Here is a 12,938-nt window from a genome sequence, read left to right as displayed (position 1 = left end):
TTGAAAGAACCTTCTAGAATAAAACGATCCAGCAAAAGTTTTGCATAAAAGAGATAGGTTTACAAAAACTGCTTCAACCTAATTCCTTCAACCTAATTGCTACTAACAAATTAGATTACACATCAATCGGTAAACACTGTCATTATTCCTCGAAAACTTAAAATCTAGTGCGTAATAAGTTTCAGCAAAATAGTGCTAATACATTTTTAAACGTTTATAAAAAGCGCAACGCAATCAAATACACGTTCATAGTGTCTATGAACACTGAAACGTAGCTATAACATTTTTAACCGGAAATTAGTTTTTAAAAAAAGGAGTGAACTTTCGTTATTGACTATGCTCTAGCCTAAGTGACACAAAAAAATTTTTGAGCAATGATATGGCTACTAAATGTTGTGATGTCATTAATTGATTTACAAATAAAGATAATGTAAAACTCCGCTGAAATTAGAGTGAAATATCCTTTCAAAAACTCCAAAAACGACGTCACAAACGCAACTCGCGCGACAAATGGCCTGCATGACAGAAAAAAAACTGTTTCGAACTTTATTCGAGGTCACAGGGATTAATACAAAAACCCCAAGAAGGCCGATTAAATCTTACGGTCAGCTAACGTTATTCATTTGTGACTAACTGAAAAGAATGTTTTTTTTTTCGCGTGAAACCCCGACATTTGTAACGCTAAAAAATGCTTTCAAAAACAAGTGCTTTCAAATCTCATACTCCCTTTACGCAGAGGAAATGGGAAACATAAAGAGGAAAAGAGGTTTCTCGTTGTTAAAAAGCATTGTGTAAAATTAGTAAAACCGAAAATTCGTTTACCAAGGCTTACTTTGCTGCGCCATAATCGTTGAAAAACTTTGCAAGGCGTTATTCAAAGATAACCGAATAACGTCGAGCGAATTGCAGTCAAAAGACTCGCGAGCCCTTGCCTTCGCCAGAAGCTAGCTACAGTTAAGGGAGACTAGAGCTTATTTGAAGGGGTGTGGACCGGGAGGGTAGAGCGCATGGGAGAGAGAATGAGCGTGCTGCATTGCGGGAGGAAGGTGTGCACGGGGTGGGGATTGCGGGGTGAAGTGGGCGGGAGAGTTGATGTTCAGGGAGGTGTTTGACGGTAGGGATGGCAGAGCGGGGTGGGTCAAGTTGTGGGGGAGGGGCTGAAGTTGGGTGTGGGCTGAAGTGGGGGAGGGGGAGGCTGAATAGGGGGTGCTAAACTCTAAAAACCACCCTTCACACCATAAATTTGTCTCTGAAACAGTTTCGGTTAGTCTCACGAGTCTAGTGAGCCAAAAGGCTCCATGAGAGCTTAATGCCTACCGGGTGTTACCTGTTATTTTATTTTTGAGGACGAAAAGTCAAAAGGCTCAGACGAAAAATTTTTTGAGCAAAATATCAGATAACAGAGACCACATGTTTGATAAGAATTGCTGAGCTTCGTTTGAGAGCTATTAAAAACAAACAACAATCGTACTATTAGAAGCTTATTGATTTGTACAACTGGAGCCTAAATCGGTTCGATGAGCTTATATATAATTAATTCCGGCATATTTTACCGGTTTATCTTTACGCCACAGATGTATACCCCAAAATTTCCGCTGTAGTAAAATTCGCACGAAAAATAGATACAAAATGAACGAAATTAGGAGACATCCTTTGTATCTTATTCTTCGGAAAAGGGTTTGCGCAATTTTTGCGAAATATCAATACTTTAAAATTGTAAAATATGTGACAATTCTTGTAGCACGATTCCGCTCATTTTAGGTTTCTATTATTCGAATTAAAAGTATCTGTAATCATCAAATAAGCCTAAATAAAAGCGCGCATTTTGAGCATGCAAAAGCGATTTAATACTTTGTAATAAGCACTTTATTAAAGATTTGGGACTGGCGTCTATGTGGGACTGGCCAATTTTGTCCTAAATAACAACTTTGAGATTTTGGTTATTTGAAATAAACAGGGCAAATAATAATTTTGGAGCTGAAATGTTGGTTTTGAAAAATTTGAAAAATTCAAATTCTTATTTTTGTAGGGACAAATTCTCTTCCAACTATGTTTGGCTGTCCGGAGCAAAATGTGTTAGCTTGACCGTTTTCTGTTGCTTTGGTGGTTCTGCAGATCCATTTTTTGGCCATTCTTAATAAAAGTCGGATAGTTTTTTTTATAGATTTGGACGTCAAAGACATCGGTTTACTCTGACTCATAAAATTCAGCCTTTTTAGAAAATATATCACTTATTTGATTCATTTTTGATTCTCTGGCGGTCAAAACCTGGTAGTTACCACTAGTAGACGAACCAAAATCTGAAACAAAACAACGATTTCTACTATAGCGGGTCCTGGAAAACAAGAGTTGTCTTTCGTGGTCAAATTTCCTTCCTTGAAAACGTTTTCTAATTTTACAAGCTTCAAACTTTAGTTCTTTTTCAAACGTTTCACGTTTGTAGGCTATAATTCGTTACTACCAAGTAAATGGAGTCTTGTGATGTGCCTAAACAGCCCAAAATGTTGATTTTGAAAACTTCGTGAAAGTTTTGAACTATTTTTTCAGGAAAAAACTATCACATCTACGTTCTGCTGCCCGTAGCAAGATATCTTAGCTTCTGACCGTTTTCTGTTGCTTTAATGGTTCTGTATGTCCATTTTAGCGACTATTTTGTAATAAAACTCCGATAAAAATTTTTCTTTCTAGATTTGCAGATCGGAAGACATTGGTATACTTTGCCTCAAATATTTCAGCCTATTTTGAAATTATTTCACCTATTTGGTTATTTTATGTTCTCTTGAGGTCAGGACTTAGTAGTTACCACTAGTTGACCTATGTTATTCTACAAAACTACAGTTTCTACTACAGCGAGTTCTGGAAAAAAGATCTTTCGTGGTCACAGATTCTTGCGTTGATACTAGAGTCTTCTCATTCTATTTTAAAACAAATTTTTCTTCAATTGGGTCTCAAAATTGTTCAAACTTTATAAAAATCGAAGTAGAAGTCGCGATTGTTGTGTAGATTTTAGCGAAAAAATGTTTTTTAGTGTATCTTGTATAGAAAAAAATGACTTTGTTGTACTTGATCGCTTATTTGCTATTTTAATATAAAACGTCATTTTCATCAATCGGGTCTTAGATGTTAGAGCTCTCCAAAGCAGACGAAAACCAACGTGGCAGTCTCTCTTTTAGCGTCGGTTCTAAAGCAAAAACAACTTTTGGTATAGCTACTAGAAAAAAGCTCGTCACTTAGGTGTTCCTAATCGCTTATCTGCAAAATTTATTAAGAAGTCGTTTTTGTCAATCGGGTCTGAGAGTTGCCGGAAGCTGACGAGAACCAACGTATTAGTCCCTCTTTGCGTAGGTTCAATTGCAAAAACAATTTTTGGTAGCTACTAGAAAAAATGTTTGCCACTTAGTTGTTTCTAATCGCTTATTTGCAAATTTTATTTTGAAACGTCGTTTTTTTTCAATCGGGTCTTAAAGTTGCTGAAAGCTGACACAAACCAACGTAGGCGTCCCGATTTTTGAGAGCGTTTTAATGCAAAAACAACTTCTGGTATAGCTCTACTAGAAAACACGTTAGGGTGTTAGAGTCGCCAGAAGCTAACGAAAGACAACGTAGTAGTCCCCTCTTTTTGCGTAGGTTCTAAGGCACAAACAATTTTTGGTATAGCTCTACTAGAAAAAACGTTCGTTACTTAGTTGTTCCTAATCGCTTATTTGCTAATTTTATTTAAAAACGCCGTTTTCTAAATCGGGTCTTAGAATTGTCGAAAGCTGACAAAAACCAATGTGGGAGTCCCCCTTCTTGCGCAGGCTCTAATGCGAAAACAATTTCTGGTATAGCTCTACTAGAAAAAGTTCGTTAATTAGTTGTTCCTAGTCGCTTAATTGCAAATTTATTTTAAAACGTCGGCTTTTTCAATCGGCTCTTAGAGTCGACGAAAGCTAACGAAAGACGTAGTAGTCCCTTTTTTGAACAATTATTGGTATACCTCTACTAGAAAAGCGTTCGTTCCTTAGTTGTTCCTAATCGCTTATTTGAAAATTTTATTAAAACGTCGTTTTTTGCAACCGGGTCTTAGAGTCGCCGAAAGCTAACGAAATACAACGTAGTAGTCCCTTTTTTGCGTAGGTTCTAATGCAAAACTAAATTTTGGTATAGCTCCACTAGAAAAAATGTTCTTTAGTTGTTCCTAATCGCTGACCTGCTAATATTATTTTACAACGTTTTTTTTCAATCGGGTCTTAGCGTTACCGAAAGCTGAAAAAAACCAACGTAGCAGTCCCTCCTTTTGCGTAGGTACTAATGCGAAATCAAGTTTTGGTATAACTCTACTAGAAAAAAAATTGTCACTTAGTTGATTCTCATCGCTTATTTATAAATTTTATTTAAAACATCGTTTTTTCAATCGGGTTTTAGAGTTCCCGAAAGCTGACGAGAACCATCGTATTAGTCCTTCTTTGCGTAGGCTCAAATGCAAAAACAATTTTTGGTAGCTACTAGAAAAAATGTTTGTCACTTAGTTGTTTCGAATCGCTTATTTTCAAATTTTATTTTGAAACGTTGTTTTTTTCCAATCGGGTCTTAAGGTTGCTGAAAGCTGACACAAACCAACGTAGGCATCCCAATTTTCGAGAGCGTTTTAATGCAAAAACAATTTCCGGTATAGCTCTACTAGAAAAAAGTTCTTTGCTTAGTTGTTTCTAATCGCTTATTTGCAAATTTTACTTTGAAACGTTGTTTTTTTTTTCAATCGGGTCTTGAAGTTGCCGAAAGCTGACGAAAACCAACGTAATAGTCTCTGTTGTTGCATAGGTTCTGGTGCAAAAACAATTTTTGATCCAGGGTACTGGGCAATTTGAACTTCAAAAATACGGCAAATAGCAGAAAAATAAGGATTTTTCAGAAAAGGTCAAATTTCTTTTTTCTGTTTTTCATTCACTGAACAATAAACTTAGTTTGCAAACTAATTAAAAAATTTATTCGAACTTAATTGATCACGTTTTTGTTTTTTTCTGTTTTTAATTCACTTAACAATAAATTTAATTTGTAATTGAGTGAAGCAACATTAAGAACTTAAATAAATGTTTTTTTTCCATGACAAGAGATTTTAGAATTTAAAAACCGCCCATCTGAAAATTGCACGTATTCTTGAGTAATCAAAAATTCAAAACTATAATTCTCAATTCTCATTTCAACCCTTTGATAAGTAAAAAAAGTAGCAATAAGTACCAGTAGCAGTAATGAAGATTTAATAATCACTTCTATGCTCAGAAACGCGCATTAAATTAGGGTTAATTGCGGATTATAATGCGAAATCAAGTTACGTTGCGTGCGAAAAAGAGATACATAAATCGAGCAGATTCGTGATACATAGCCCGCGAAAATTAGGATACAGCTTGCACTTTAAATTCGCGGTTAAAATTTGGACACTTTTGCGAACACGGGTTGCGCAATTCCCTTCAATTTTGCCTGTTTTTGCTGAAGTAGCTATTTTTCGCAATATTGTTGCATTTTCAATGTATTAACATAGGAAAAACGAACAAGAGTTACACAGATCGGTTATATTTCCAAGTGACGATTTGGGTAGACCTCTGCGGCGTAAGGCTCCCGTTTTTATTGACCTGGAAAACAACTTGAATTGTTAAAGCGAGCTGAATAATATCCTACAATAGTCAAAACACTTGAAAAAAGATTGCATAAAAAGGCAGTGTAATCTAAAGACAGTGCATAAAAAGACAGAGTAGGTCAAAATTTGCCCAGAAAAACTACCAGCATAGTCTCGTAATTGTGAGAACAATTTGCCAAAGACAACCGCAACAATTATTGCCATCAACCTTTGCTAAAACCATTGCTAGATCAATTTGAATTCAATTAATTCATTTTTTTCAGAAAAATTTCGAGGCAAATGTTCAGATTGTACTGATGTTAATTTATTTTCGTAGCACCTTTTTGCGAGGAGCAGTCAATTTATTAAACCATTTGTTGAAAGCATTTAGCTATTTGCATCAAAACTAGTGTCCCAAAAAAGATCTCTAACACCCCCCCCCCCCACCCCCCCCCCCCCCTGTCGCTTTCAAGCTGCTTCAAGCTCGTTTTGAAACATTGAAATCAAGGTGCTTGCAATTGAATTACTTTTCAATTTTAATCTGAAATAGAACTTTCGAAATTTTTTGCTGATAAAAACTGCGCAGAGAATTGATAGTGGATGGAAAACGTTTCAAGCCAACCTTATACAAACCTACGGCTTAAGGTATTTTCTTCCGAAGAATTTTCGTTTCGAAGTTTAACCTGTTTTATTTTAAATATACTATCCCGTTAATTTAATCCCGTCCTTTGCACTGCCGTACTATATTACCTAAATAGCAGCAAAATTAAGAGCAGCCAACTATAGACAGCTATTACTCAGACCAATTCAGTGCCTCCTTTATTGCTGAAAAATATCTGTCTTCGCGGTCATTCACGCGAGGCCTTTCTAACACGAATAACCATCACCATTAGAATTATTAATTTGAACCTGGGGTCTAGCATTTTCCGACACTTTGTAGATATTTTATGACAAATTTTGCAGATATTTGTAGCTTTTTTGTAGATATTTTATGCCATTCCTAATTATTTTTGACTCGTTTTGCTTGTTAATAATTCCTTTTTCATGACTATGATATTGGTCAGGTTTTAATCTTACGTTTGAGCTAAACTTTCTGCTATGTCCGCTATAGTTTTTAATACCCCACCCCATTACGCTTCTGTTGCATATAATAAAGCTCGCCGCGCATAAAACGTCAACTTCCTGTTCCTCATTGTGACGTCATTTTTGTTCTATGATGAAGCGGCTGGTTCTATTAAGTTCAATAGCAGTTTTAACCCTTTTCAACAATTCCCAAACCCCCCCCCCCCCCCCCTGCAAAAGGGGGGCTATTCTTGAAAATTTATTAACCAATCAGGGATTACTTATAACTTTTCGCGCATGCGGATACTATGTTAAACTGAATAGAATAAAAAAAGCCAAGCACGGGCAATTAGCCGAATTGGAATACATAGCAATAATTTCCGACTGGCGGGTCATGGGAGTCTGGTAAAGTATAGCACAGAACGTAGGTGGGCGGATTCTCTACCAGGTACCAAGGTGGGGTGGGGTGGGGGGGGGGGGGGGGAATTGTTGAAAAGATCCTTGAACCTAGTTATAGGTTTAAATGGCTTAAGCTATTTTTCTTTAAGGACAGTTTTAAAATGTTTACACAGCGTCATACATTCAGAATGAAAGAAGAAAAAGCTTGTTTTCGGCTTGTATGCACGTAGCCTTGTTACGCGCTTGCTGAACATTTGCAAAGCGCCTAGCAATACAATATATACACAAACCAAACAAAATGCATCTCTTTCACTTATTCACTTAGATTTTTTAAATATTGTACAATTAGCATAACTTTCAACTTTCCGTTCTTCTCATTTTCCACGAAATCGCATTTTAAGGTGCTTCAGGCAAAACCGATATAACACTATGCTGAAGATTGCTTTTATTCACTTAAACATAGCCTAAGGCGCTAATCGCATATGTAGGCTTGAAGATGTCAAATTTTAGCCGCTGATAACCGACCTGTTCAATTTTCAGGCAATTTTTAATACTCGATCTACTGCCTCCCGACCGTCTGCGGCACCACTGCAAATTGCATTATATGCAGTGCGCTATAACCCAACATGCATTGTTTACACATACAAATGCGGGTGACTAATTTACTTGGGGGTGGGGGAGGTGGAAGGGGGAGAGGGCAACGGTGAAGGGGGAAGACACCTCACCCCACCATCCTTGACAGTGAAAATTCTCCTGCTTTTACCTACATACGACTTATTGCTGTCAATAACACCTCATTCTATAAAATATTGAGCATGCTTCTATTTATCTAGCGTTTTTCTTTCCGATCTGTTTGCAGTTTGACAGATCAAGTACATCCTTTCAGCTAGCGCCACCAACACCCCCCCCCCCCCCCCCCCCCTCCCCTCCCCTCCCCTCCCCTCCCCTCCATTTCTATGTTAACATGTTCATTTGAATTACTACGTGTGCTAATGTATAGGCCTTTAGAAAATAACAGCGAAATAAAAACGTACTTAGTAATAAAGCACTGCATATATAACCACCAAACAACTTATTCTTATCACATTTTTGGAGTTACGGGCTTCGTGAGGTGTTCTACGACTGCTTGTCGCACATGTGATAGTCGATCTATTATACCAGGGACGTAGGTTATGAAAATAACATTTTCATCGGAAGGGAGAAATTTGGTGGGTGCCTTAATTTCGAATATATATGACTGCGTAAACGCAAAAGAGCCTCCTATCGAGTTTTCGTACCTGCAAGAATGTACTTACTTGTTAGCAGGGGCTAATTAAGGTTTAGGTCACTAAATTTGTTGGTTAAATAACTTCTATGGTTAAATAAGTTCTATGGCTCATTGGTAGTTCTCGTTCTAGTAGCTCCTAGCTCAAGTTGCTCACTGATTGTTACCCACCGTCCCCTAATTTTCATTTTTGCATCCACTCGAAGTGAAAAGTCACAAATATATCTGATTCTGTGAGATGTTAAGATTATGGCTGTCGGATGAAAGGATGATGTCAGAACTCCACTGCAATTTTACGATACCGCTATTAGGAGGGATTCGCTAAGAGCAGCAATAAGGCAAGAATGGATCAAACAATTTCTGGTTCCAGCTCAAAAGTTTCATTGCCCCTAGTACATTGGATTGGAAGATCGCCTGTTTGATCCAATTGAACATTATTGCACTCCAGATCCGAAATTATTCGAAGTAATGCGAACTTTTGGAAGGGCAGTAATCCAGCACAGCTCTGCTATGTCGATCTACGCCGTTTTGCATTATCTTAAGCCTGATACGTACTTTGGTGATAGAACTTGTGCGGTTCCATTTCTCAAGCTATCTGAACCCTATGCTCTAGCGATTTTCTATTGTTTTACTGCTGAACATTAGGTCTATAACATGCACTTTAGTCGATTTTAGATACTTGCCCAAGTCGGGTACAGGTATTTTTAAATGGTTTTAATTTGAATAAAATGGTGATGGTTTTAATCGGAGATAAAAATAGGAAGCGTAGTTTAATAATATGCTGTGTGCGAGTAATCATTAAATAATAACATTCTGATTTCGGCTACGGCGCGGAACTTAAGTCCGATAACATGCAACCGATTGCCACCGAATACTTACTAGTTATTAGATAGATAGGAGACTCCCGAGCCGGTTTAAGGATAGTTTACTCTAGGCTGTCATTTATTATACCTGGTACTTTTGGGGTAAACTCATCAACAAATTGCAATGGATGATAAACTGTAAATGTTTCGAAGTCAGGTATCCATTTTACTTGAAAAACTGTCCATTTTGTCCATGGATCTGGCGAAACTGGTCATGAAGGACTAGGCTTACTCTTTCTTGCTCGTCTAAAAGAAATGTGTAAATCAAGTCATATGCGTTTTTAACCGCGTTTAGTACTAAGCAACAGCGATTTTGTGTTAAGTTGAACAGTGTGTGAGAATGCGTGTTCATATGTTACACAAAGCAGCAGTGAATAATTCACGTGGCTAATAATAGTAATATGTCAGCCAATGAGAGAGCTGCATTTAATACGTTGCAGAACGTGGAGTTTAACAAGTAGATAACGCATAAAAGTAGTCGCATACAAAAATCAGTATACATTAGAAGTTATGACAAAGACACAAAAAATATAAATATTTATGGAGGAAAAATTATAAGTTTATTTCATATTTCTGTTTTATATTCTTGATTTTGGTTACTCACGTTCAAAAATTTTCGATTAAGTCAAAACACAGTTTTCTTGACATTCAACCATACGCTCTAGACAGTAGTGAAATGCTCTTTCTGGAGATGATAACCTGTAGTTCCCAATCATGGTAAATTTACCATAATGGGTAATGGGGGGGGGGGGGGGGGTTGGGGGGTGGTGGTGATGGGAAAGGCCACCCCCTTATGCTCCCCCCAGTTACAGAGCACGTGTCTTTACATGGTAAATCTAAATCATTATGTAAAATTATGGCATGTGCGTCTTGGCGTGCAAATAATATACACCCACTAAGATGGGGGGGGGGGGGGGGGGTGGGGCACAAAAGTTGATTTCGTTTCAGAGGCGAAAGGAAGACAAAGATGCAAAAAGTATTCATGAATGCCAAAACAGATTATGCGCAGTAGAAAATGCCAGAATTACATTAAAAAAAGAATGCCGCATAATTTTTTTGACAGGAACCGCTACCAAAAAAATGTACTGTATATAATGCAGAACGAAAACACCATTTTACCATGCGTACTATATTTTTTTTCTGGTTCCAATCAACACACAAAAATTTTTTATTGCGATCCTTTAATATATGATCCTTTAATATATCGATTCATTACAGATCCACGCATGCTCTTTCTGGAGCTGGTTAGTTATCTAATCTTCAGTTTACGTTTCTAGTAATATACCGCTAAATTCAATTATCAGCAGAATGCTAAGTAGTACCAGTAAAACTAAGTTTTTCTTCAAAAATTTTGTTTTTGTGATCGCGTCTTTGGATATCTGCATGACAAAAAGGTTATGATTTTTTTGTTGATTTTATACAGTGTTATTTATCCACTACGTAACCAGTCATTAAAATTATAACAACCAAGCACAGATCAATTCTCTTAAACTTTTTTCTCAGAGCATACATTTTTCGTTTTATCACATATTCTGTCTTACCGTTCAATTGTTTAAGGACCCACAAAAAACTCAAACTTTAAAACAAAACCAAAGAACTTTGAGAACCAGGCAGCCTGAAAAGACCACAAAACTAAAGGCACACTTTTTCATTTACAATCAGCAAATGAAATTCTAATTTGAATTTTACGATTGAAACAATTCTCATTTCTAATTACTCAATGACATTCATTAGAAATTCAATCGTTTCGCCTTAACCAAGTCATGTGTTTAATTCTTTATGCCATTCCAACTAAATGTCTCAAACTAAGTTAGTATGCCAAAACCAGTCGAGATAACTGAAGAAAAAACCGAAGCTTCTTTTGTAACAAAGTGGAAAAACTGAATAAATTTAGCTGCAGAAGCTTGATAAATTTCAAATGTGAGGTTTTTTTGACAAACCATATCTTAGAGCCGTAAATCGTATGCAAAGTTAGTCCTGAATGTTTCTTTTCTAGCGAAGAAATGCGTATCGGAATTCCCTGCTCTCTAAGTCAACTTGATACTTTTTTCCAGTTCCCGCCTACAGTTCAAATATGAAACCAGATATAATAGTTTAAAGTGAAAAAAATTTGAAAGAATTATTTGGATTTACAGTTAAAAAAATTGTCTTTTCAATCAATTTTGAAGAAATATTAATGTTAGTTTAAAACTACGTTGATATCTGTACGCTAAGAAACAGCCTTCTCAAGAATAGAATCGCAATTCACAATAGATGAATCCGTTTTTTTTCTAACTTTACAAGATTTTTTGCTGGCATAATTTCTCCCATTATTCAATATGACGGCGTTTCTTAAACTCAATGAACTGTTGTCGCGTTGGTCGCAATAGGTCTAATCAGGAAATCAATCTTTTTTACTTATTTGATTTATTATGGTATACAAGCGCTAATGATAAAGAAATCACTTCACAGTTTCTATAAACTTTATGTTCAATTTCGACTGTTATTTTGTATACTTTTTGATTTGTCAATTCCTTCTATTAACCATTGGAGGTTTGTGTCGGGCGGACATCTGTAATAGTGCATGGACAATTTCTAATGAATCAGGCATCAATGATGTGATGACGTAGCCGGCTCCATTTGCAGGATAGCAAAGATTAGTACAGTCAGTAACTTTAGAGACAATTCTTTGTTGAAAAAAACTTGGTAACCCATTAACAGAGAAACAACATTTGGGATACGTGAAAGAACAAAAAATTAGTTGAAGTTTTGCAGGAAAAAGATCTTAATCAAATTTATGGATTTCAATGAACGTTTTTCCGAACATTACAATCAGTGGTTAAAAAGGTAAATTAGGCCGCTAAGCGCAAAAAAGAGATACCATTTTCGCAAAAGTGCAGGGCCGCAAACACGCAAAAGGGATGGCAAAATATAGCTATCCGAAAGATCTGAGAGGAGTAAAAGTTTGCTACGACGCCGCAACTTTTCCTACCTGCGCAGAAAAATAAAAATTGCACCAAAAGTTCCAAGAAAAATGGTCTTTTTCCCAACTTTAGGTCTAACAAAAAGAATCAAAACTTGCAAATGGGTGTTAGAAACCCGTACCTTATACCTTTCCAAAAATCTACCATAGCCTTTACTTTATAAAAACTCAGTAATAATTTTCATTTTGCCGATGAAGGTGCCTCTGTTAACATAATTACTTAAAAAGCTAAATATTATTAAAAAGAACCTACTCTTTACACCTACTGTGCTAATACTTTTTGAAGTTTCTAACTTGTACTAGGATTTGCTCAAATCAAAAATTGACGATCTGGCGATCTAGCAATTGGCAAATGAAAACATTTTCCTGTTTTTTAATTGATCTTGACAGCAAAAAATGAATTGTTGCAACTTTTGTGGTCAATTTGAAAATCGTCTGTTTGAAAGAACAAGATATTTTGTCCATTTTACTCAGGCGGCTACGAGAAAGCAAGTTTGTAAGAAATTTTTTATGAAGTTGTTGTTTATGTGTAACGGAAATGGCAATTTGATCTGAACCAAGATATACGTTTATTACTTTGGAAAGTGGCCAAAGTACTTGAAGCGTAAGTTCCAAAAAAACAAAGTCTACGAAACAAAGTCTACTTTTTAATTGGGACAGCTTTTAGTCCATTTGAAAACTTTTTTATCGCTTAGGAGATATTCTCTGAGAAATATGTTCCAAAAAAAGTCATGTGTTGTGAATTTTACCACAACTTTGAGATTTTAGTACATCTCTCAGAATAAAACATCA

General features: G+C 36.3%; 1 protein-coding gene across 1 annotated transcript in view; it reads right to left on the bottom strand.

Moving 5' to 3' along the window:
• LOC142351650 (uncharacterized) overlaps positions 1-9,550 on the bottom strand; it is a 29,799-nt gene extending 20,249 nt beyond the window's left edge. The window contains exon 1 of the mRNA XM_075403790.1: positions 9,201-9,550. The gene's annotated coding sequence lies outside the window, so the exon portion shown is untranslated. The remainder of the gene's footprint in view (positions 1-9,200) is intronic.
• Between the last annotated feature and the right edge of the window lie 3,388 nt (positions 9,551-12,938).

This window comes from Convolutriloba macropyga, chromosome 13, assembly GCF_964194025.1.
Source record: "Convolutriloba macropyga chromosome 13, txConMacr16.3, whole genome shotgun sequence".
NCBI classification, from domain to species: domain Eukaryota; kingdom Metazoa; phylum Xenacoelomorpha; order Acoela; family Convolutidae; genus Convolutriloba; species Convolutriloba macropyga.
This window is presented reverse-complemented; position numbering and strand designations above follow the sequence as displayed.